The following is a 26810-nucleotide window of genomic DNA, read 5'->3' as shown; positions in this document are numbered from 1 at the left end:
TAAGTATATATATATAATATATATATACACATAATCCAATGTAATCCTGGCTTTATATATATATATATATATATATATATATATATATATATATACTTATATAAGCCAGGATTACATTGGAGACATTCATTTTTTTAAATATCCTATTATTTGGTAATTTAAAAGGGTGCTGAAAGAGTGGACTTTGGAGAAGGACCTAGATTTCAGTCCTATCTCTAACACTTACTGACCATGGCCATTATTTGGTTAACAGTCTTTTAGATAAAGTATTGATAGTCCATTTCAAGAAAGAAAATATCTCACCATAGTCCTTTATTTGCTTTTATAGATCAGTGTACTGTTACCCGGACGTACCTGTTCCTTCACAAATTCTGGTTCTTTAGTGCAGCATACTATTTTGGTAACTGGGCCTTTCTTGGGGTAAGTACTGTTGTCATACCTAGGGATGATTTGATCCTTAATTTCCCATTTGTATCACAGTAATGACATTGGATTTTAAATTCATTACTTTCTGAGTGATTTTAGATTTAAGAAGTAACATGTAACTTATTTAAATTTATAGGTATTCTTGATTGGATTAATTGTATCCTGTTGTAAAGGGAAGAAATCAGTCATTGAAGGAGTAGATGAAGATGATTCAGACATAAGTGATGATGAGCCCTCTGTCTATTCCGTTTGACAGCCTCTGTCGTAGGGGTTTTATAAGGCTGACTGAATGTCTGTTATGCATTTTTAAAGTGTTAAACTAATATTAGGATGAACTGACTAGCTTTCATCAAAAATGGGAGCATGGCTATTAAAAAAACTATATTTTTTATGTTATCTGAAGTAACATTGTATCATAGATTAACATTTAAAATTGCTATAATAATTCTATGTAAATATAAAACTATGGATTTTGTGAAGGAATGTTTGTGGAAATTTTTTTTTCTCTAGTGTATAATAGTGTTGAATTGATTAAAAATCTTCCAGAACTAATATTCCCTTTTGTCACTTTTTAAAAAACATAATAAATCAATTGTATCTGTGCCTTTGGGTCTCTAGAGTAATGTGGAATTCTGAAGTGTCTATAAGTGATTGTCTAAAAATAATACTCACAAAATAGCTGACAAATAAATGTTACTCCCCTCTGCAACTTGTTTTTCTGTTTTGTACATTAAATCAGTAGTGGCATTCAAATATATTTCATGAACAGATTTCAGGCTACCTAGTGCTATGAGACCGTGGCATTCCAAGATGTGTTCTATTGTTCAGATATTAATCCATGAGATATCTTACCACCTCTACAGGAATTAAGGCCTATACATTGTTGTAGGTAGCCCACCTCAACATTTGCCTTCCAGCATAAATGTGAGTGTTGTCAAGAATAATTAACCTTGAAAAAAATCATTTTACTGATTAGTTTAATACATTTGACATTTCTGGCTTTAAAGGTTTTTTTTTTCATTCCAAAGATTTATAATTTTCAAAAGGTATAAGGAATGTTACATAATACTGGTATTTTGAACACATTTTGGATAGTGAGAAATCATCACAAACAATATTGTAAATCAGAACTCATAAAAAGCACAAATTAGAACTCTTAAAAAGCCCATCTTTGAAGTAAAATACCATTAACTTTCTGAAAATGTCTTAGGAATTAATAGCCATCTCCCACTAAATTCTTCTTGCCCTTAATTTTTGTGCCACTCTCTTTTGTTCTCATTCTTTGTCTGTCCAGATATACCTTCATAGCCTTCATGTTTGGCTTCTTCATGCACCCTTAAAGTTATTTACCGAATTTCATTCCCTTTGTTTTTATTTTATATTTTCTTTCTAGATAATCTCCTGTACCCTGGGCTTCCATCTATATTGTTGGATTATATCATATCATTAATATATTTATTATTTTTTCCTAAGCTTCAAATTTTACTTACCTGTTAACTAGAAATGAGTACTTCAATTGGAACTTGAACTTCTCACTTTTCTGAGCACACCAAGCCTCCTTCTCTATTGTTTTTGTTTTGACAAATGGCACCAGCATATACCTGATTGCCTAAAGCAGAGATCAAGCAGAACCCCTTATCTCCTGTGTATACCTGACTCATCAGTCAAGTATTTGATTTCTACTTCTTAACTATCCTTCCATTTGTCCTCTCTTCTCCATTCTTACTGCCAGTCACTTTGTTATGGACGGAGTTGTGTTCCTGAAAAATTCTTGGGTTGAAGTCCTAACTTCCAGTACCTAAGAATATGAGTGTATTTGGAGATGGGGCCCTTTAAAGAGGTAAGTTAAGGTGAAAAGAGGCCAGTATGTGGAGCCCCAATTCAGTAAGCTGGTGCCTTTATGAGAAGAGGAAGAGACATCAGGGATATACACAGAGAGAGAAAAGACCATGTGAGGCCATCTGCAAACCAAAAAGAAGACTCTGGAGAATCCAACCCTGCTGCACCCTGATCTTGGATTTCTAGCTTCCAGAACTGTGAAAAATAAATTTCTAATGTTTAAGCCATACAGTCTGGGGGTTTTTGTTATGACAGCCCTAGCAGAGTAACACAAAGTACTTGAACTTTCTCACTGGATTTTGTGCCAAGCCCTGACTCCTTTCAGTCTTACCTTGATAATATAAATCAGATTATTCCATTACTTTGCTGTGAAAAGTTTTCATTTACTTTGGAATGAAATCCTTTTTCGTCATGTGACACGTAAAGCCTTTCTGGTATGTTTCTTACCTGACTGTCCTGCTTTCTGTGCTATCCTCACACTGATCACATGAGCCAGGTATCTCACCATTATCCAAGTGGCTGATTTCTCAGATCTCTTGTCTGTTGAACTGTTCTTCTTCCTATGATACCCTTCCCTTCCTTTTATCTCCTAAGAAAATCCTTATTCTTGAAATCTCCTCTGGTACTCTTTCCCTAAGTCTTTCAGGCAGTTAGGTGGTCTTTACTCACATGGCACCCTGTAGAGTGTGATGTCATTTATTGCTTTCATGTGTGCTGCCTCTGGAAGGTAAGTCCTTGAACACCTGTCTGGGTTTTCAAGTTCGTCCCTGGTGCCTAGAATAGTTCCTTGCACTTGGAAGGCACTCAGTTGACAGGCAAATTTGTTAGTTAGAATCTTTAAGTCTGAATACATGATTTAAGCCTATATAAACCATTAGGGTAAGGGGAATGTATGTTTGGCCTACTTTTAAGATTTATTTTGCTTTATTATGAAAATATTGCCCTATTTGTCTTGAATACTAAATATACATTTTGTTACTGCTAGGGTTAGTTTCTGTTGTTATTTGTGTCAGAGCAACTGTTAGCTTTTCATTTGGCTAGTTCTATTTTTTAAATATGTTTTTTTTTCTTCTTAGATTCTATAAATTTGCTTCTTGCCTATTTAGAAGTTTACTTTAACAAAGTTTCCCCGACCCCTCAGTCATGGAATGGCTTTAACTTTATATTTTATGACGCTGATTGGAGTTTTGTGACTTCACTAATGAAGGACATACTTTCTCTGAAGTCCTCTGAAAATGCCTAACTTAGAGATCATCCCTAGTGATGGCTTTCTAAAAAGTCAAGGCCCTCTTATTCCATGCAAACTTCAAACAAGTAATTAATTTGTTCAGACATGCAGCAGGGAACTGGCAAAATGAGGACCCTGGAACTGACATCTGTCACAGTGCCACTATGCCAAAGGCAATAAAAATGCATATTCTTTTTTTTTTTTTTTTAAGTAAAAGGGAAAGAAAAGTAGGAGCTCCAGGAAAACAACATGGATACAAGAATGCTTAAAGTATACTGCTGAACTTTTCAGTGAATATACATAGTTACAGTAATATACTGTTTTAGAATTAATCCATAGAGCACAGTAGACATTGATTATGGTGCTGCATGTAAATATCAACCTTGACACTGTAAAAAGACAGCTGTTAAAAATTAGAAGATTGAAAGGAGGTGGAAGAAGACCTAAGGGGAGAGGGCATTTATATCCTTAGTTCACAGGAGATTGGTGAGGGGTGGAGGACGTGAAGAAAGGAGAGAGACTGTCTCTGATAGAGGAGGCAGAGAAGAAAGAAAAAAAAAGTTATAAAGGTAACCAACAAAGCATCATAAAAACTAATAACTTGGGGGTTGAGGGAAGAAAAGAAAGCAAGGAGAAATGGTCTCAAGCAGGCAAAGTTCTTTTTTACCATGGAAAGTCAGTAGATGTTTAAGATGGATAAACTTAGAAATAGCAATATGTTAAAATGTAACAAATAAAAGATTAAAACAATGAGGTATTATTTAAAAGAAATCTTATCAGAAGATAAAATAATCATTGCAATTATACGTAAATATATCTTTGAATTTCCTGGCAGCAAAGACAAAAAGACTATGATGGATGATGAAGTTTTTACACCGGATAAAAGGAAGCACTTAATTTTTCCTGGAGTTAATTTTTTCTGGCACCAGAATTTAGAAGGAGGTTACATTGTGAATTCTTACGTAAAGAATGTTAACAATGAACAAATGTCTTTGCTAAAATTTAAATAGGAAGGCCTATTCAAGGAGACAGAATTTGGGATCAACAGAAGGAAATATAGTGGGCTATCAGTCAGCCTCACAATGAATTAGCTATATGTGCACATCATTTATTCATTCCACTCAGCAACTATCCAAGCTCCTACATATACCAGGTGTTGGATGACAGCTGCTGATTTTCTAGGATTAAAGAAGAGAGTCCCTATCCTTTCAGAACTTGGTCTGGGAATTTGTAGCTAGCTGAGTGGTTCTTGGCAGTAACTGGACCTTATCAATATTTACTAAAGTTGTATGTATCTGATACCATGAATACATTTTTAAAAATCACTTTTGTCAGGTTAGAATTACAATGGAAAACGCTCCAGTAACTGTAATGGTCACATCTCCAAATCACAACGTATCTTCTCTTCATGTAATCATCAGAAGGCTACTTGTGCATGGAACTGAAGTGGTGTGAGGTAAGTACTTTTAAGGGGCATTTCAGGTATTTGGTGTTGCTCGATTAAGTACCCTTTTTTTCAGCAGAGACCACTTCCAAAGTGACTGGGTTGCTCAGTTTGTCAGATTGTTGTGCTGCCTAGGACACAGGCCTAGACACATACCTCTGTGTTTAACTGAATTTCAGTTGACACATTATCCTAGAACCACCCATAATCTTCAATTGTGATTTTACAGGGCATGTCCAAACTTTCCTCTCAGAACAAAGCCAATAAGAAAATATTAAGTCATAATTTAAGGATAATTCTGTGGAGAAGTAAGCTGGTACAGTCAGGGATATAGCTTTCTGTATGTTTCCCTCTTTGGCTTTTATTTGCTTCAGCTCTACATTGAAGCTGCTGGATGGTTCTCAAATCAATGTTGAGCTCCTTAACAGGTATATAAAGCAATGTCTTCTGTACATTTTTGATAGCAGATGAGCAGGCAACAAAGTTAATACTTGGAGAAATTAGGGAGAACTTAGAGCTGTTTCATTTCCACATCAAGAGCTAGGGTATTTGTAGGCCAAGATAAAATGTGTATCTAAAATAAATGATTGTCCTGTTTGTACAAAGTTCATTCAATGTCTACCCAACTAGTGGTTACCGTATGCCAGAAGCTGTTGTGGACCTTATTTTAATGTTTAATGAAAAGCCCCATCATATTTGGTAATATCTAATGTCCTCACCAGTTCTAGTTCCTCTTTCTACTATACTCAATGAAATTTTAAAGACCTCAGGGGTATGTGTGTGTGTGTAAATATTTATACGAACATGAACAAAATCTCATTGGCTGTAAGGGAAGTAAAAGAATAAGGGAAATGTAATGTTTATTTTTGATGTATACAAGAACTCAAGTGCTGACAAAACTATAATCAAGTCTGAAAGGTCTTCTGTAATGGACATACTTAGTGAGTCATTAACACTAACCAATATTTTTGGCCTGATATGTATCAGCAGCTGCTATAAACAGGAGATGCATAAATGAAGAAACAAAATGGTACCTATTCTCAAAAGGTGTTTAGAAACCATGGAGCAAATAAATTCAAAAATAGAAAATTAACAAATGCTATAAAAGATGTATTGCAGAATATAGTGAAGCTAAGAGGGATAACTTTTAAAGCGTAGGGAAAGCCTAAGACATGAGGCAAGCAAATATTGACAATTACAGGCCCTGAATAATCCAAGCAGAAAGAAACTAGCTTCTGTTTAGTGAGCCCATCCTGGCCTTAGTGGCAAGGAAGTAACCTAGAGGAAAGTCCTGAATGAGCCGCGTGGGTGGGAAGCAGGGCTTCGTAAGAGTTGAGATGGACCAGTAACCCAGGAGCAGAAAGCCTGTCTCACCAGTACCAGCATGTGGTACTCTGTAACCAAATGTCCTCTCAAAATTAATCTCAGTCCTGGTAAAAAGAAGGGAATCCCAGATTGACATTAACTTTCAACTCCCTAGGTAGAATGAGAAATAGAAAGTAAGTTGTTATAGTAATAAATTCTATTTCTTGTACTTCTGAGTTTGTAGAATGATGTTTTTGCCTGCCAAAGCTAAATACACTTAGTAGTAAACATTTTGATGTAACTGCTACTTAATTCTGTAAATTAGTTACTTGAGTAGTGGACTAGAGAAAACAATCTCATGTTTACACTGGGTAAGAAAAACCTCTTTAGATTGTACCTGCCCTTTCAGTGTTTGATTACTCCAGGGATTGGCAAGCTTTTTCTACAAAGGACCAGATAGTATATATTTTAAGCTTTGCAGAGCTACATAAGGACTCTATCATATAGTCTCCTTTCTTTTTATAACTTAAATGTAAAAAAAAATTTTTCTCTTGGATTTGGATTGGTAGTTGTAGTTTGCCAATCTTTTTAAAAAATTTTTTTTACATTTATTTATTTTTGAGAGACAGAGAGACAGAGCACAAGTTGGGGAGGGGCAGAGAGAGGAGACAGAATCCGAAGCAGGCTTCAGGCTCTGAGCTGACAGCACAGAGCCCGACGTGGGGCTCGAACTCACAAACCGCGAGATCATGACCTGAGCCAAAGTCGGACGCTCAACCGACTGAGACACCCAGGCGCCCCATAGTTTGCCAATCTTTAATTACTCAATCATTTTGCTTAAGGTAGTTTTGCTAAACAAAGAAAAGTTGGCTAATGACATCAAAATATAAAATTACAGAAGGGGGATTGTTAACATATATGAAAAGAACTTTTTCAAATTCCTTTAGCATGTTGTTTCATAGCTTTGTTTTTTAATGCATAAACTTTTATTCTGAGGTGATAAAACTTGTAAAAGAATTCAAACGATCTGAGGTTGTGATTCACCAAGAGAGAGAAAAAATACCTCCAAAACTATTTGTCCAGGGACCTGTTTGACCCATATCTTCTTATATGGAGCCCAGTAGGAGAAATGATGGACAAAATGATCTGTAAGTTACCTTATGCTTCTAATACCTGTGTACTATTTCTGTCTTGGTCATAGAGAATTATAAGTGTGACTCCAGGGTTGAAAATTGTGAGTGCTAGTAATTTTTCTCTGTGACACACTTTCCTCATTTATAAAATTGGGATGATAATACTATTCCCTCCATAAGATTATTGGAGGCAATAAGTTAGTATGAAATGCTTAGTATAGTGCTTTTTAGGTGGTAAATTCTCAATATTTGTTACCTATTGTTATTTCTTTTTTTTTAATTTTTTAATGTTTATTTTTAAAAGAGTGCGAGTGGGGGAGGGGCAGAGAGAGAGGTAGACACAGAATCTGAAGCAGGCTCCACGGTCTGAGCTGTCAGCACAGACCCGATGCAGGGCTTGAACTCACGAACTGCGAGATTATGACGTGAGCAGAAGTTGGACACTTCACCGACAGAGCCACCCAGGTGCCCCAACTATTTTATTTCTAAGATAGCTTTCCTTTATTTCATAATACTCTTCAATTATCAAGTCTCCACACACTTTATGTTTAAGAAATAATCCTGTATCTCAACCTGTAGGTTCCAGTACCTAATAGATTCAAAAACAAGTGTTGAATTGTATTATGAAAGCTTAGAGTGTAAGAAACCCTAGAGAGTAAATATTTTTGAGATTTAAAAAAACTTTTGTAATGTAAATCATCACTATGAACGACTCTATTTTTTAGAGATCTTATTTTCTTCAAATTTTATTTCAAAACTCCCAATAATGAAATGCAAGAGTACAACATCCCAGTTATTTCAAGCATAGTGGCAGCGCATTGTGGTTAGAGCACTAATTAATGAAGCACAAGCCATTGTGTTCCACCTTCTTCACATTGCTCCCTTGCTGGGTTGGTTTGAAAAGACTGCATTACAGCCTTTGTCTTCTAGGTTTTTGTTTTTCTGTTTACTTAAATGTAAAAAGTGAAAAATTTTCTCTTCAGTTCTTCATGTGAACATTGTGAATTCAAAAATAACACTTGTAAAGCTTTTTTTCTTTTAAAGTGAATAAAATATTGTATGCATATCATCATTGTGAGGTACAAAACCAAAGTAAAATTAAATGAAACATTTGCTGTCACTTTAGAGGCTGGACTTTGTAATTTATTACATAAGTTTCTGTTTCCTCATACACCTCCAACAAGCTTGCTTCTGTCAACAATGGTTAAAGTAGAAAAAACAGACCTGAGTCAAGATCCAACCTGAATTATTCAGTAGCTTGGTGAACTTGGGCAAATTATTTTGCTTCTATAAGCCTGTTTCTTCATCTGTAAAATGGGCTTACATACCTAACCTGCTGAGTTATCAAAAGGATTCACATCACCCAGAATATAGTAGGCACTCAATATCACCAAGGACTGATATACATACCTACAGCCTTAGGAAGGCACAGGGTTTTAAACCTAAAATTAATTTGAATACTTCTGGGTGTGGGGTGCATGGGTGGCTCAGTCAACTGGTTAAGCATCTGACTTCTGATCAGGTCATGATTTCACTGTTCATGAGTTCAGCCCAACGTAGGGCTCTGTGCTGACAGCTCAGAGCCTGGAGCCTGCTTCAGATTCTGTGTCTCCCTTTCTCTCTGCCTCTCCCCCACTCACACTCTGTGTCTCTCTCAAAAATAAATAAACATAAAAAAAATACTTTTGGGTGATGCATATAATCTCCAATTGGCCACACTTCCAACCCAATAGCATCACATATGCAAATACATGCTCCAAGAAGTCTTTTGAGTTTGGCCCTGGACCCTGGCTTCTTTGCCTAGAGTTCAAATGGATAGGCTTTCCAAAGGAGCAGTTGAATGAAAAACACAGATTTCTTTCCCCATTCATTTACTAACATTTCCTGTGGGCTGCCAGTGAACAGAAGTGGAGAGCTACAAAGATATATAAAGCATAGTCCCGGTCCAAGGAGCTTTTCCATTCAGAAATAGTTTTTTTTTTTTTTTTTCTTTCTGAAATTTGGAATTAAAATTAGGTAGTATATCATGCATGACCAGGGTAAATGAGTGTGGTAATATTTAAAGACATGTAAATATAGTGAATTATTTTTCTGTCTTACCTTTATGTCTTCTTAGTCTTAATCTTTTCCTAAAGCTTTAAAAACTGAACCTCTAATTTTTCATCCATGTTACTTCAGGTGTCAATTTTTGGTATAAAAATACAATTTCACACCATCAAAGATGAATGACCCCCAGGAGTATTTCTCAACGTGGTAACTGTCTTTTATCTCAACCTCTTCTATTTAGCTGTTGAAGTAATCTCCTCAGAGGATTTTGTGTTTCTCCCTTTCAAAACTGTCTTTCTCTTCTCTTTAGTTTGACAGAAAAAGAAGAAATTTCAATTGTAGAGGCTCCACATTTCCCAGCATGACTCTATTTTTCTACTCAGGAAAAGTGATTTCTCACCTTTTCTGTCACAGTCAACTCTTTCTCCTGAATTTCTTTATAGCTTTTGCAAATTTTTGCCTTGATCCAAGTTGTTTATATGTAAAAGGGTCATCATTTCCTTCAGTATATATTAAAACAACTTTGAAAAATGCATCTAAACAACTCAACATATTTCAAAGCTAGATATGAATTTGTTCCTTTACTATAAATTTTTAAATGAAGTAATCAAAAACCCAACAAAAAACGGGGTTTGCTCTCACAACATAAAAATCACAGCAACATTAAAGTTATGCTTTCTGTTCTGACTGTCCTTTTGAAATAGAGATATAAATATCATATTTGTAAGACTAAGCATTTTTAGAATCATTAAAGGAAAGTGAAATAATTGGAATCTATAGATTTCTAGATGACCCCACAAAAGAGAGTAGGGCCAAGGGGAATGCCTTGGGTGTAGCCTCAGGAACCCCCCCAGAGGGCTTTCCAGTTCTGCATAGCCATTTACATAACTCCCAAAAGCTTGAGTAATATTTCATGAGGAGAACGAGTAACCGTGCTTGGTTGTTCTCCTCAGACACGGTTTTTGTGTAGCCCTCTGTCTCAGTCTCCATCTTTCTGATTTCCATCCAGTCTCAGCATATCACCCACACTTTTTGTTTGATGCTGCTCAGCAATTTTTCTTGATCTCTTGTTTTGCTGGAACAGCCCCAGCCCCCAGAGAAGCCCACCAACCTGAAAGTACAGGACTTAGGAATCTGGCAGATCCTGGGCTTGTATTTGGCGCAGTCGCTCATTAACTGTGATCTGGGGCAGCTTGCTGTGAGAATTAGTAATACCATATGTAAAGTGCCTAGTGTGATACGTGACTTTTAGTAGGCATTCAATAAAAGATAGTTGCTGTTATTTTACACACTGGTGTTCCTGCAAACAGAAGCTACTACCCGTCTCTCTGTCTTAATAGCTGGAATGGTGGCTTGCTAAATTGATTCCATCCATTTATGTTCCCCCACCCTCCCTGTATAAAAATCGTCACTGTTGGGAATGTTTAGGCACATAGGCATGTAGCAGATGTTTTCTGTGAAAAGGAATTGTGTGATTATTTCAAAAATTCTATGATTTTTGAAAGTGTTGGGACCTTACTGTTTTGTTCAACCTTCAGTTAATAGATACTGAGGAGGTGTGGCTGTGGCTATGTTAACATTTGAAGATAAATCTTTCTTTACATTTACAGCAGCATTCCTATGACATTATTTGCCTGAGAGCAGTAATTATTATAAGGAGTCATGATGACTTACCAAATGCAAAGCTCTTTCAAGCAGAAACATGTTGTGAACTTTTACTGTATGCCAGACTCCAGGCGATGCAGAGATTACAAAGACAAATACAACCTGCAAGACAAAATCCTTCCACACCTTTGAGGAAGTCACATTTCATAAATGGGCTTACTCATGAGCTCTCACAAAAGCAAATTGTATGACTGAATGACAGTGTGTGAGGCCAATAATATCACCAGCCCTCATCAGCAAGACTCCTGTCTACCTTTGGCTGGTACAGACATTGTTTCCAAAATCCTTCAGCATCTTCTCCACAGATAATTTGTGACCTTTGCTACAAAGAAGTTCTTTATCTGATTGTAAGCCACTTGATCTATAATGGCGTTTTCCAGCAATCAACATGCATTCTAGAATCCATCTTGTATAGCATATGTGTGTACCTCTGTTTAAACTCTTAACTGTACCCAACAAACTAGTAATTGATATACTCCTTGATGGGGTTTTGGGTGATGGTGGGGTTTTGAGCTGATGGCCAAGAAAGAATTCTTGAAGACATCTTTGGTGCAAAACAGGTGATTTTATTAAAGCACAGGGACAGAACGTGTGGGCAGAAAAAGCTGCACTGGGATTGTGACGGTGAATTGATTGTATACCCTCAGGTTGGGAGGGGGTTAGGGACAGCGTAAGTCTCTAAGGAGTTTTGGAAGCAAGGTTTTCAGGACCTTGAGGGGCTAGCTGTCATTAGGAAAATGCCATTTATTACCATTTGGTAAAACCTTAGTCATGAGAACTTTCAGATGTGTATCGGGGGGCCATAAGCTTGGAGTATGATTGCCAGCATATATCTTGGGGGAGTTGAGATAAAGTTTCCAAAAGAATTTTTATACGTTAAAGTAGACTTACAGGATCCTGGGGGGGGGGGGGTCAGGGTAATGTTTGCACCTAGCAAAGTGTTATCATCAAGACAGCTGAGCTCCTAGAGGGAGGCCGCTCTGCCTGTTTCAAGGACTTGTCAATGGGCTGTAGGCAGTAAGGGAATTTAATTTTACATTTGCCTTTGTTTCCCAGACCACCATGGCAATTACTTAATAAACCCCTTTACATTTTGGTGAGGATGATATTTGGACTCCAAGAAAGAGTCTACAGGTGTCTGGAGATTATGCTATGGATAAGATTGCCTTTTTCTTGCAGTAAACTGAAGGAGACTCCAGTCCTGCGTGACTGTAATCTCTATCAGTCAACCATTTGCTTTCTTTTCTTTCCCCTGTTCTTTTAATTTTTTTTTTTAACATTTATTTATTTTTGAGACAGAGAGAGACAGAGCTTGAATGGGGGAGGGTCAGAGAGAGGGAGACACAGAATCTGAAACAGGCTCCAGGCTCTGAGCTGTCAGCACAGAGCCCAACGCGGGGCTTGAACTCACGGACCGCGAGATCATGACCTGAGCTGAAGTCGGCGGCTTAACCGACTGAGCCACCCAGGCGCCCCTTCTTTCCCCTGTTCTTGGGCAGCCAGGAGTGTCTGAGGAATGTCACATATATCCCACATGGTGGGGTGCTTTTAGCCTGTACTTTGCCCTCAGCTTGCTTTATTCTCCCTCATCACTTCTCATCATTTTTTTTTTTTTTTTTTTCTGGCCAGAATACCAACTGTGGCTGTTGGTATTCAGTATACCAGTGATACTACCTCACTGGTAATCAAGCATGCGAGACATCAGGATTTTTACAGATAAATTAAAGGTGAGGATCTTTTAAATACAAAAAGCTTAAGGTAAACACCCTGCCAAAAGTAAAGGTTTAGGAAATATTAATGCTGGGCTTTGATTTATAATGTTGAGATTTTAAAAATAAATATTAACAGACATGTAAATAGATTCTTTCATACCAGAGAGAAGCAGGCCACTCCATCCATGTACCTGTAGAAATTAGAAACAGTGCTATGACCCTCTGTGTTCCTCTCTCTCTCATGTTCCTCAAACCCTAAGGCTTTGTGATTTGGGTTCAGTGTAGTTTGTACTTTATTGTAAACAATGCAAAAAGTGTTAATCAAATCCACTTTTCAAAAACACACTTTTCACCTAAGTGTTCAATCTTATATTTCCATTCTTTTAGATTCAGAATATCCCTTCATTTTTGAAAAGAAAACATCCTGTTTAACAGCGAAAAGTATCAGTGTGGAAAATATAGCTTAGTTTCAGAAATTCACAACTTTATGGGAGTTTATTTTAAGCTGTACATGAGGATGAATCTGGTGTACACATTAGCATCAGTTTTATACTTTTGATTTAAAAAGTAATACAATCTTACCAACTTGGATAATAGTCTTTCATGCCAAATTTCTTGTACTGTGTCCGTACTTTTGGAAAAAATGTCAGGATTCATTGGTATGGTGAAACTCGTTATTGCTATGATTTTTCTTGCTTTAAATATCTTTAAATTTTTACTTTTTATACATGGGTTTTTATGAAGTTTCTAATATTAAAAACTAACTTACATTTACAAGGCAAAAGAGACTGCCTTTGTGATAGCTTATTTGGTGTTCTGGCTTTGTATTTCTCAAAGTTTGGCTCCCATACCAGAAGCATCAACATCATAAGAAAGTGATGAGAAAGGGAGACTCTAATGGACATGATTTGTCCAGATGGTACCCTGAAAAGACCTTCACAGTTCCCAGGTTTCCAGAGAAGTCTTTCCCTTGTCTCTTCTGTTCTCTCCAGCACAGTGTTTTTGCTCAGGATTTTAGACTGTTTTTATTTTTCAGGCTGGTAAACCTGTTCTCAGATGTGACCATCTTAATTTTTAGTTTGTCTATTGAAATTTTGAACTACTAATTATACATATGTACTATATAATATTACATAATTTTAATTAAATTTTAGTTAGTTTATATTTATATAATGTATTTCATATATTTACTTTATGTATTATATATATAACTTACATAACATAGTATAAATTTATATTAAAATTTATAGTAAGTTTAAATCATATGCAACATAAAATAATTTAATTAAATAATGTATACATATTTTTCCTAGAAAATCTATTTTTGTGCTCTGTCATCTCTTTAAGATTTATTTTTAATTCTCTTGTTTCTTCACTTCTTCCTCAAAGAGAATGCTTTGTTCTATTTTTTTTATTAATGGGTAATTAACATACAAATCATATTACTTTCAGGTGTACAACATACTGATTTGACAATTCTATACATTGCTCAGTGCTTATCACAATGATAAATATGGTCACCATACAACATTATTAATATATTATTGGCTATATTCCCAATACTGTACTTTTAATCTGTGTGACTTATTTATTTTATAAATTGAAGCTTGTACCTCTTAATCTCCTTTTTCTATTTCACCCATTCCCCCACCCACCTCCCCTCTGGCAATCAACAGCTTGTTCTCTGGATTTAAAATATGCTTTATTCTCTATGATCAGTTCAGCCTTCCTTTTCTGGGGTTACACAGTCCCCTGAAGTGTATTCTGATTTTGCTTTGCTTGCTCATGTTATGTTTCTTCACTATTCAGATTGCTTTGTACCTTCCATCACTGTCCCCACTGCTGAATAAACTGACCAATCATTACCAGTTCTAGGAGGGAGGAATTCTCTGTCAACAGGGGCAGAAAAGGGGGCAAATAAGCCCATCAGGTGGTTCCTCAGCTTCCCCTCAACCAAGACTGTTAAGATGTGGCAAGCCCTCATAAGACCAAAGATAGCAAGCAAGCAAATTTATTGCCACACTGCATCTTGTGCCCCTTCGGGTAACCACAGAAACACCAACATGCTTAAGTCCTAGACAATAGACAAATGCATCCATTTCCTTCAATGCCCCCCAGTAGTAGAATGGCAGGGTCTATAGTAATGTCTGTTCAGCTGTTTAAGAAGCAATCAATCCATTTTCCAAAGTGACTGCACCATTTTCATTCCCACCAATAGCACATGACAGTTCAGTGTCTTCTCCATTCTTACCAACGCTTTATATGGTCCATCATTTTAGTTTTAGCTATTTTTTTTTAAGTTTATTTATTTTGAGAGAGATATAGAACCAGTGGGGAAGGGGCAAAGAAAGAGGGGGACAGAAGTGCCAAAGCAGACTCATGCTGGCAGCAGAGAGTCCGATGCGGGGCTCGAACTCACGCAAGATCATGACCTCAGCCGAAGTTGGACACTTAACTGACTGAGCTACCCAGGTGTCCCAGTTTTGGCTATTTTTAATACTTCTGAGGTAAGTTGATTCATTTGTCTTGGGCAGAAAAATGAATTGATTTACCCACACAGAAACTTGTGTGCAAATGTTTTTAGCAGCCTTATCAGTGATAGCCAAAACCAGACTTCAAGATGCCACTCAGGAACTTTCCAAGATGATGGAAGCATTTCATACCTTGATTGAGGTGTTAGGTACAAGGGTGTGTATATGCATCAAAGTCATTTAATTAGACATTGAAGATCTGTGTATCTTGCAGATGAAAGTTTCATTTTAAAAATATTTATAAAATTTAGGGGCACCTGGGTGGCTTAATTGGTTGAGTGTTGGACTTCAACTCAGGTCAGGTCATGATCTCATGGTTTGTTAGAGCCCCACATCTGTCTTGCTGCTGTCAGCCTGTCAGCGCAGAGCCTGCTTTGCATCTTCTGTCCTCCTCCCTCTGCCCTTCCCCTGCTTGCGCTCTCCCCCAAATAAATAAAAATATAAATAAATAAATTAATTAATAATAAAATTTAGAATAATAAAAAAGTTTTTTTAAAAAGGAAATAAATTAGAACTATGCCAAATGATTCGTTGAGATATGTACAACCAGTAAGGAAATAAATAAATGTATAATATCTCCTATAAAACAAACGTTACAAAAATTCTGTAGATTACACATAACTACTTAAATCTTGTATAAACATGATTATTTAAACATGATTATTTTAATGTGGGATAATACAAGAGGTTTCTAATGTAGTGGGTCATTATATGGTTTATGGTTGGCAGAGGTAGGGAAAGGTATAAAAAAAAAAGAAGGGGAGATAGCGTTCACCTGAACAATAGGGGTACTCAGAGAGACTTCACTAAATTGTGATCAGTATATATGCATGATCATATGTACACATTTACATAATGTTATATATGGACAGGGCTGCTACAATGCACAACCCCAGGAGAAACATTTCACATGAGTGGTTATATAAAGCAGTAGTACTTCATAATGTTGTAAATATGTAAAAAGAATTTTTTACAGACCAATAAAATATGAAATAAAATAAAAGGCTATTACTTCCATAATAAACCAATCCAATCAATTCTTAGTAGGGAAAGACTCCCAGTGGCAAGTATTTATTTCTTAACTAACAGTGTGGTATTTAAGATTTTATATATGGCTTCTGAACTGGATCTAAATCTCCTAAAATATATCTTTAAATTTTTTTTTAATGTTTGTTTATTTTTTGAATGAAAGACAGAGCATGAGCAGGGGAGGAAAAGAGAGAGAGGGAGACACAGAATCCAAAGCAGGCTCCAGGCTCTGAGCTGTCAGCACATAGCCCGATGCGGGGCTCAAAGCCACTAACCATGAGATCATGACCTGAGATACTTAACCAACTGAGCCACCCAGCACCCCTCTCCTAAAACATATCTTAAACTTTTCTTACACTGAGGCCTAAATCTGATCCCTACATGGAAACACAATGCAATGTCTCCATTTTCTTCATAGTGCAATGATGTGGTTAAGCTGCACTAAAGCTTGGGTTCAAGCCAAATTATATAGAACTAGTAGTCACAGGGTTGGTGTTTTTTTTTTTTTTGTTTGTTTGTTTTTTTTTTTTTTTTTTTGTTGTTGTTGTTGTTGTTTTGGAAAGTAACAAAATGAATGATTCAGCCCTTGTTCATAAAAAGGAATAAAAATGCTATCACATGCATTTTATACTTTTGTGTACATAGGAAATATAAAACTATCTGCTAAAGGGACTATTAGAATTAGTAAAATCATTAATATATACGGTTCTTCTAGTAGCTTGAGTATATCTTACTTCCATTGCTTCTCTGGTGGACTCAAACAAGCAGGGCAGTCAAACTGGTAGAGGGTAGCAGATACATTGAGGTGTCATGAACCTCAGGATAGAAATATTATCCTTGATGCCTAAGACAGCTGATATACCAAAGATGGCTCAGAGACCCTGTCTTTACTCCAGGACTCAAACATGTTGGTGTTTCTGTGGGTCCCTGAGGGGGCACAAGATACAGTCTGGCAATGAATTTGCTTGCTTGCTATCTTTGGTCTTATGAGGGCTTGTCACATATTAACCATCTTTGTGGAGAGGAAGCTGAGGGCAGAAACCACCTGTTGGGTTTAATTCTTCCCTTTTCTGCCCCTGTTGACTCAGAATCCCTCCCTCCCAGAACTGGCAATGATTGGTCAGCCTATTCACCATTGATCCACCAGAACAGACACTCACTGGGGATAGTGATGGACAATTTGCATGTTGAAGAAACAACATGAGCAAGCAAAGCAAAATCAGAATACACTTCAGGGGACTATGTAACCCCAGAAAAGGAAAGCCAAACTGATCATACAGAACCCTTTGAGGAAGTGAAGACAAGAATTAAAAATAAATCTTAAAGAGATGACTTTAGAGCACAAAAATAGACTTTCTGAGAAAAATACATAATTTAAATGAGTTCAACGTATTTAGCATGTGATCATTTAAACTTTAATAATATATAACCTTTTAATTAAAATTTAATTAAAATTATATGATTATTGTATAATACATATGTATAATAAATAGTTAAAATTTTCAATAGACAATGTCTTGTTACTGCCTTTGGAGTCTCCCCTATACAAGTGCAATTTAGATGTCAACCAATGATTTTTTTTTCAATATATGAAGTTTATTGTCAAATTGGTTTCCATACAACACCCGGTGCTCATCCCAAAATGTGCCCTCCTCAATACCCATCAGCCACTCTCCCCTTCCTCCCACCCCCCATCAACCCTCAGTTCTCAGTTTTTAAGAGTCTCTTATGCTTTGGCTCTCTCCCACTCTAACCTCCTTTTTTTTTCCTTCCCCTCCCCCATGGATTTCTGTTAAGTCTCTCAGGATCCACATAAGAGTGAAAACATATGGTATCTGTCTTTCTCTGTATGGCTTATTTCACCTATAACACTCTCCAGTTTCATCCACATTGCTACAAAGGGCCGTATTTCATTCTTTCTCATTGCCACGTGTACTCCATTGTGTATATAAACCACAATTTCTTTATCCATTCATCAGTTGATGGACATTTAGGCTCTTTCTATAATTTGGCTATTGTTGAGAGTGCTGCTATAAACATTGGGGTACAAGTGCCCCTATGCATCAGTACTCCTGTATCCCTTGAGTAAATTCCCAGCAGTGCTATTCCTGGGTCATAGGGTACGTCTATTTTTAATTTTTTGAGGAACCTCCACCCTGTTTTCCAGAGTGGCTGCACCAGTTTGTATTCCCACCAACAGTGCAAGAGGGTTCCCGTTTCTCCACATCCTCTCCAGCATCTATAGTCTCCTGATTTGTTCATTTTGGCCACTGTGACTGGCGTGAGGTGATATCTGAGTGTGGTTTTGATTTGTATTTCCCTGATGAGGAGCGACGTTGAGCATCTTTTCATGTGCCTGTCAGCCATCCGGATGTCTTCTTTAGAGAAGTGTCTATTCATGTTTTCTGCCCATTTCTTCACTGGGTTATTTGTTTTTTGGGTGTGGACTTTGGTGAGCTCTTTATAGATTTTGGATACAAGCCCTTTGTCCGATATGTCATTTGCAAATATCTTTTCCCATTCCGTTGGTTGCCTTTTAGTTTTGTTGGTTGTTTCCTTTGCTGTGCAGAAGCTTTTTATCTTCATAAGGTCCCAGTAGTTCATTTTTGCTTTTAATTCCCTTGCCTTTGGGGATGTGTCGAGTAAGAAATTGCTACATATCAGCCAATGATTTGAAAGGAGTTTTTTTTTTTCTTTTCCACAGATTTTGGGGCTTCTTCCAATGAATGGCTCCCTCCTTTTGAGGATTTTTTTCCCTCAGTTTTCAGACCCACATTCTATCTGGCAGCCCCAAATTCTATCCTTGACATCTCAGGCAAATAAAATGTTTTCTGCTTAAGTTCTAGTGGCTCTGTTCCTTATGGGCTAAAGTAGGCCCTCAGGAAAAAGCTACCTAAAAGTAGGTGTCAACCATGCATTTCCATTCTTTCAAGGCATAAATTCCTTCCAATTTTTGCCTGTTCTTGGTCACTGTCCATTCCTTTTAGATAGTTTTTAAAAAATATTTACATTTTGTTCAGAATTTTTTATTTTATTTTAATTTTTTAAATGTTTTTATTTATTTTTGAGACAGAGAGAGAGACTGAGCATGGGTGGTGGAGGGGCAGAGAGAGAGGGAGACACAGAATCTGAAGCAGGATCCACAGAGCCCGACACAGGGCTCCATCTCATGGACCATGAGATCATGACCTGAGCCAAAGTTGGATGCTTAACCAACTGAACCACCCAGGCGCCCTGGATATTTATAATTATTGTATGCAGGAGGGAGTTAGAGGCAGTTCTCCATGATGTTCCTATACATTGTGTGGCAGCTTTTGTCCCAGACAATCTTTACAAGGATGTTTGAATAGAAAACACACTTAGAAAATAGAAATAGGTGCTCTGTTGTGCCATGAGAAATAAAGTCCTTTGATTTTAACCGAGGAATCTTGTTTCTTGTGCTAGCATCTATGCTTTAGCTAACTTGTTAGCTTGAAAGTAGAGTAAAATCTCAGACCCTCCACAGCCCTTGACTACTCTCATACTTGTTACTTCACTATTATTGCAACCTGAACCAATTTAATGCTGAAACACTGCATGATATTCCATGATGTGTAAACATATTTATTCAATCATTCTCATATTGATTAATTTTGTTTTCTCTCTCTTTCTCTCTGCCACTACAAATAATGTAACAATAAATATACCCCTGTGAAAACCCATTTTTTCTGGTGTGTGTGTGTGTGTGTGTGTGTGTGTGTGTGTGTGTGTAATTGGATAGATTGCCAAGTATATGATGATTTTGTCCTTATTCCAAATCTGTTGTTTGTCTATCGACTATGTTTATGATCTCTTTTGCCATACAGAGCACTTGAAGTTATCTGTACAAGTTATTAAACACTTTTTTTTTAACTGCAAAGTCCAAAGTCATTCCAAATGTTGGAGCTGGAACTCTGCAAGCCACTTTTCTCCTTGCAGTCTACTTCCTGTTGGGTCTGAGGCAGAGTCTGAGGCCAGGCTTATAGGACCCCTGGGCCCCTGGGTTTTGATAAGTCCAATCTCTTCCCTCTGTTCTCCCAGCCCTAGAGTGAGTGAGTGAGTGCACACACATGCACATATTTCCTGCAATTACTGTCCCTGGGCTACCTCAGTGTCTTCTTGCTCACTGAGCCCTCACAACACCTGTGCACCCAGTTTGGAATATTAAATTCCTTTCACTTAAATAATCAATGCATTTCTTGCTTTCCTTACTGGATCCTAATATAGAGTTTGTAAAAGCTTGTAGGCATTGATTTATTTAATATATCCCTTAAACATTAGTTTGTGGAGATCTTAGATTTTCTTATAAGATTTAATTTTATATGCATTGAAATATTTAACATATTTGAAATTTAGTCTCGGATTACTATATAGGAGAAAGATCACATTTTAATTTTTTCCAAATGAATACTCAGTTGGAAGAGCAGCCATTTATTAACTAATTCATCTTTCATTGAGTTATAAAATTATCATGTTAATTATCATAAATACTAAAATATATTCCTGGAAGCTGATCAACTTTTAAGATACAACTGTTCATTCCATAATGCATTATTATAGTAGCTTTATATTTTGGTCTGATATTTAAATTTTCTGCTTCCACTTCTAGGTGCTTAGGGCTGGAAATTTTAGGAAGTTATTGATTTTTGAAATATTAATATAGTATCCAGCTTTTTTCATTAAATTTTTATGAATTCCAGAATATGTTTTCTATAATCTCTTTAGTGGATGGACTTATAGTATATAAAGTTTAATATTTATGAAAATAGCATAAGTTAAATTTGTTAAAACAATGTTCTTTTGTTTTAAAATTTATTTCATTGATATTAATTTGTATTTATAAACTTTCTTTTGATTGGTAATCTTCTGTTTATCTTTGTTATTTATTTACTTTATTTTCTCCTTTCCTTCTCTCCTTTCTTTTCTTCCTTTGAATTTGTCAGCCTCTATTGCATTGGGAATAATCTCTTTTCCTATTATTTCAGTTCATATTCCAGGAATTTAAAGTGTAAATATAGTCAATATCTTTATGGTCCCCTTAAACCAGAGATTGGTAAACTTATTCTATAAAGAGCCAGATAGTAAATATTTTAGGCTTTTCAGGTCATAGAGTCATTTTGCAACTACAGTTCTCTCTTTGCAGTATGAAAGCAGCCATAGACATTAAATAAATAAATAGATGTAGTAGTGTCCTGTGAAACTTTATAAAAATAGATGTTGTACTGCCACCAAGCACCTAGAGGATGGAGCCTCCTCCAATGCCAAGGACCCAGAAGATAGAATATCAAGACATAGACTATTGTGAGTTGAACTGTGCCCCACAAAAATATATGTGGAAGTTCTAACTTCCAGTATCTGTGAATGTGACTTTACTAGGAAATAGTCTTTACAGAAATAATCAAGCTAAGGAGAAGCCATACTGGATTGGGATGGACCATAAATCTAATGACTGGCGTTCCTATGAGAAGGCGGTGAAGAGATACAAACAGACATGCAGAGAAGATGGCGATGGGAAGGCAGAGGCAGAGGTTCGGGTGATTCAGCTGCCATCAAGGAACACCAAGAATTGCTGGTAACCACTAGGATCTAAGAAGAGGCAAGGAAGAATTCTTCTCTAGAAACTTCAGAGGGATCAGGGCCCTGCTATCTCCACCATTTGGAATTTATAGCCTCCCAAACTTGATAGAATAAATTTCTATTGTCTCAGAATAAAGGAAAATAGGAAGCAAAAAAGGTTCAGTACAAGGACTGTAGTTTGTCAACCTCTGTCATGAGGATCAAGTTGTTTAGAATGTTTCATTGCTAGCCATTCCACTCTTTTGTGGCTTATGTTCAAATGTTACCATGCAATCTGTTTCTTTTTCAAAAAATTCTACAAATTGGATGTTTTTCATTGTTTTACTTTTTTATTGTCACTTACTACTGTTTTACATTAGTATGTATTTAAATTATCCATATGTTTACCATTTTCTTCACTGTTTTTTCTTGTTTCCCAGATCATACTTGTGGAGTTGTTTTCTTTACCTTGACTTTTATTTTTAGATTTTCTTTTAGTGAATGTCTTTAGGTGAAAACTCATTTTATGCTTTTCTTTTACTCTCGTTCCTGGAAAGTAGTTTCACTGTGCCTAAATATCTAAAAGTTAAAACTTACTCCACTGCCTTTGGGGTTCTGTTGTCTGTTGCTGAGAACTCAGCAGTCCATTGATGCCCTTTCTCTCTAGCTGCCTAAAATGTCTTTGGTAGTTTAATCATGATGAGTCTTGTGGTGGATTTCATTTGTTTAACAAATATGTTGAATATCTACACCATGTTGGGCACATTTTTAGGAATTTGGGATAAATCAGGGAGGAATGAAGACAAAAACCTTCACAGAAGATTATATTTTGTGGCAGAAGGAAGAGACATAAAATAAAAAATAAACATCACGAGCAGTGTGTTAGAGGAAAGGTATAATGGAGGAAAGGTAGATCATAGCAAAGGTGATCAGGATTTCTGGGAGGATGGATCAAACTGCAGCAGAAAACAAGGTAGTTAGAGTATGCTTCCTAAAGAAGGTGATAGTTAATGAAGGAAGACATGAATAAGAACATTGGCTAAATGGACGTGTAGGGGGAAAGCATTCTAGGCAGAAGAAGCAAATAGACATAAGCCAAAATACTGTGTTGGAATAATGACAATGAGGTCAGTGTGGCTGGAATGGAGCAAGTATGAGATAGAGCAACAGGAGACTGGTTTAGAGAAGTACAGAGGGCACATTATGTAGGGTCACTGTAGGAATTGGATATTTATTCAACATTTGAAGCAAAGTGACAAAAAGTGACCTGTTTTAAAAGGGTCACTAAGCAGCTGCTAAATAGGTTTTAGGAAGCAAGGGTAGAAACAGAGAGAACTATAGAAATTGATTACAGTAGCTCAGGTGAGAGATGACTGACTTAACACTGAAGTTGCAGTAGTGATGGCAATAAGATATGTTCAGATTCTGGAAACATTTTGAAGATAGGACCAACAGGATTTCTGTTAGATTAGATGTGGTGGTGAAGATCACTTGAGGAATCAGAGGATGGAGTACAGCATTCTCCCTTGGAATTCATTGGATTTATTCCAAATGAGGATTAGAATTGTAAAAAAAAAAATTCTGAGAGATTCTCAGGTTTTATCTTTTTATTTACTCTTTTTAGAATTCCAGTAAAATGTATTTTGGACTCTTCTCTGTGATTTTAAATCCTTTTGTTCATATTTTTAATCTCTTTGTTACTCTGGGCTTAATTCTGAATAATTTCTTCAGATTCATTATTTACCTTAACGCAATCATAATCTGATGTTTAACCAATATGCTGAGTTTTAATTTCTTTTTTTTAATGTTTATTTTGAAAGAGAGAGAAAGAGAGAGAGAGAGAGCATGCACATGAGCAGTGGAGGGGCAGAGAGAGAGAGGGAGAGAGAGAATTCCAAGCAGGCTCCACACTCAGTATGAGTCTTACACAGGGCTCAATCCCATGACTGCAAGATTACAACTCGAGCCAATATCAAGTTAGATACTCAACCCACTGAGCCACCCAGGCACTCCAGCTGAGTTTTAATTTCATTTAAAAAATTTTGTTCCACTACTGAACATTCTCAAGGCAGTGGGATGAGTCAATTCTAGAGCTATACTCATTTGTTTCCTGGCTCTTAGTGATCACTGCCCTTACTGCCTAATATCCAATATCTTAAAAACTGTTGTTAATATTTTGTCTGTTTTCTTTTTCAGTTGTCTTAGTTGGAAGGTAAATCTGGTTCTTGTTATTACAACTTGGTTAGAAGCAGACATGACTTGGAATACAACATTTAACCTTCCCTTAATAGCAAGCACATTCCAGACAGAAGGTACAGCAAATGAAAAGGTTTGAGATGGATATATTCTAATATGTTTCTTGATATATTCTAATAACTAAGAGAAGGTGTGTTCTAATAACTAAATGAACAGTGAAAAGGAGGAATACTGTCCTCAGATGAGGGTGGAAAGAAATACAGGGCTCTGATGATGCAAGGACTTTATTGCCTTTGGATTTTTTTTTTTTTCAACATTTATTTATTTTTGGGACAGAGAGAGACAGAGCATGAACGGGGGAGGGGCAGAGAGAGAGGGAGACACAGAATCGGAAACAGGCTCCAGGCTCTGAGCCATCAGCCCAGAGCCTGACGCGGGGCTCGAACTCACGGACCGCGAGATCGTGACCTGAGCTGAAGTCGGACACCCAACCGACTGCGCCACCCAGGCGCCCCATCCTTTGGATTTTTAATATATATACTGCATGTGTACGTTTGTGACTACTGTATCATCTTCATGAATTATGCCTTTTTACTTTTATAGACTGTTCTTTAACTCTACTTGGTTGTTTCAACTTTAGTTGTACCTAGTCTGAAATTAATATTATGATGTCTTTATTTTTGTTCCATATGAATGGAATCTCCTTACTTATATCTTTTATTTGTAATACACATTTTACATTTTTTATTGTATTTTTATAAACAATACTTTTCCTAGGTTTGTTTTTAAATGAATCTAATAATCTCTTTGCTTTTATAGGCAGAGTTTATTCTATTCCCTTTTTCTCTAAGGATTGATACATTTTTTTTGATGATTTGTGTTATTTTGTTTTGTTTGATGATTTTCTTTACATTGCTTTTTCTCTTTTATTTTTGTAGTTTGGATCAATTTGCTGTTCATTTCTTTTTATTTTTTCCCTTTTTTAATTTGGAAGCTCAACCACACTTTCCATTTCATGAATCATCACATTGCTTTTCCTGGCATTTACAATCTGTCATCTATTTCTCTGCTATTATTTAAAACATGTTGCCAATTATTTTGTCTATTAAGATGTTCTGTTTTCCCACTGAGTTATTCTACTTTTCCCTGCTCCCAACTTTTATTAAATGAGATTCCTCCTTTCTTCTCTGTCAGTGTCACTTCCAACTACATGAAACATTTGGGAAAATTTTGCTTACCTTATATCCTTTCCACTATATTCATTCTTAGGTTTTGCTACATTAATTATATATTTTAGTTGTAGATCATGCTTAGAATTTTCATTGAATTTTATTTACAAAAACTACATTGTTTCAGGGTGATTGTTTTATGTTTAAATAACATTAACAATAATAATATTATATGATTTAATGTCACATATAAAATATATAACATAATAGAATGATATACATTTAAATAAAATGTTTCAGAGAGTCTAAGAGATAAATCAATTCAGACTTATCCACGTTCTCCATTATTTCTTTCTTCTTCATGGACATCCATCCTGAGGTCTCTGTTTTGCTTTTTTTTTTTTTTTTTTTAGTTTGAGTATAAAGTCTTTTCTAGAGTACTGTTCTCAATTGGGGTCTGTGATATGCTGTCTACATTCTTACATGTATATAAATATCTTTTAGACAATACTTTTGGGTGGGTATAGGATTCTTATATTGCAGTACTTTCTCCCTATTATTCTCTATAGTTTATTTGGAGAAAAAAAGTCTGTTTATCATTGGATTTTATAAGCAACACTGGTGACAGGAAAGATGTGGATTCTCAGAGTCTAGATTTATTCCACTGCTTTCTTTCCCACCAACAGTGCACATAGATTCTTTTTAATCCACATCTTTGTCAATGCTTATTATTTCTTGTCTTTTTGGTTTTAGCCATTCTGACAGGTGTGAGGTGATGTATCATTGTGGTTTTGATTTGTATTCCCTGATGATGAATGATGTTGAGTATCTTTTCATGTGTTTGTTGGCCATCTGTATATCTTCTTTAAAAAAATGTCTGTTCATGTCTTCTGCCCATTTTTTGATTTAATTATTTGTGGGGATTTTTTGGTGTTGAGTTGTGTAAGTTCTTATGTATTTTGGATATTAACCCATTACCAGATACATCATTTGTAAACATGATTTTTTTAGGTTTATTTATTTATTTTGAGAGAGAGAGAGAGAGTGGGAGAGGTGCTGAGAGAGGGAGGCAGAGAATCTCAAGCAGGCTCTGCATTGTCCGTGTGGAGGATGACACAGGGCTCAAACCCATGAACCATGAGATCATGATCTGAGCCAAAATCAAGAGTCAGATGCCCAAACAACTGAGCCACCCAGGCACCCCACATCATTTGTAAAAATACCTTCTGCCACTCAGTAGGTTGCCACCCAGGCAACCCCACATCATTTATAAAAATATCTTCTGCCATTCAGTAGGTTGTCTTTTGTTTTGTTTATGGTTTCCCTTGCCATGAAAAAAACTTTCTTATTTTGGTGTAGTTCCAACAGTTTAATTTTGCTTTTGTTTCCCTTGGGAAAGGAGACATCTCTCTAGACATGTGTTTCTATGGCTGTGTCAAAGACATTACTGCCTATGATTTCTTTTAGGAATTTCATGATTTCTGGTCTCACATTTAGCTCTTTAATCCATTTT

At 36.3% G+C, this 26810-nt stretch overlaps 1 long non-coding RNA gene across 2 annotated transcripts in view; it reads left to right on the top strand.

Annotated features, from left to right (window-relative positions):
* Positions 1-123: 123 nt before the first annotated feature.
* The window catches only part of LOC125938610 (uncharacterized), a 111954-nt gene continuing 85267 nt past the window's right edge, over positions 124-26810 (top strand). The window contains exons 1-2 of one of the 2 annotated variants that reach the window (XR_007462747.1): positions 124-420; positions 563-1135. This is a non-coding gene — a long non-coding RNA (uncharacterized LOC125938610). Of the gene's footprint in view, positions 421-562; positions 1136-26810 lie in introns of those variants that run through there. The other variant, XR_007462748.1, reaches the window with a different exon arrangement.

The sequence above is a fragment of the Panthera uncia genome (assembly GCF_023721935.1).
Source record: "Panthera uncia isolate 11264 chromosome B2 unlocalized genomic scaffold, Puncia_PCG_1.0 HiC_scaffold_24, whole genome shotgun sequence".
NCBI classification, from domain to species: Eukaryota; Metazoa; Chordata; class Mammalia; order Carnivora; family Felidae; genus Panthera; species Panthera uncia.
This window is presented reverse-complemented; position numbering and strand designations above follow the sequence as displayed.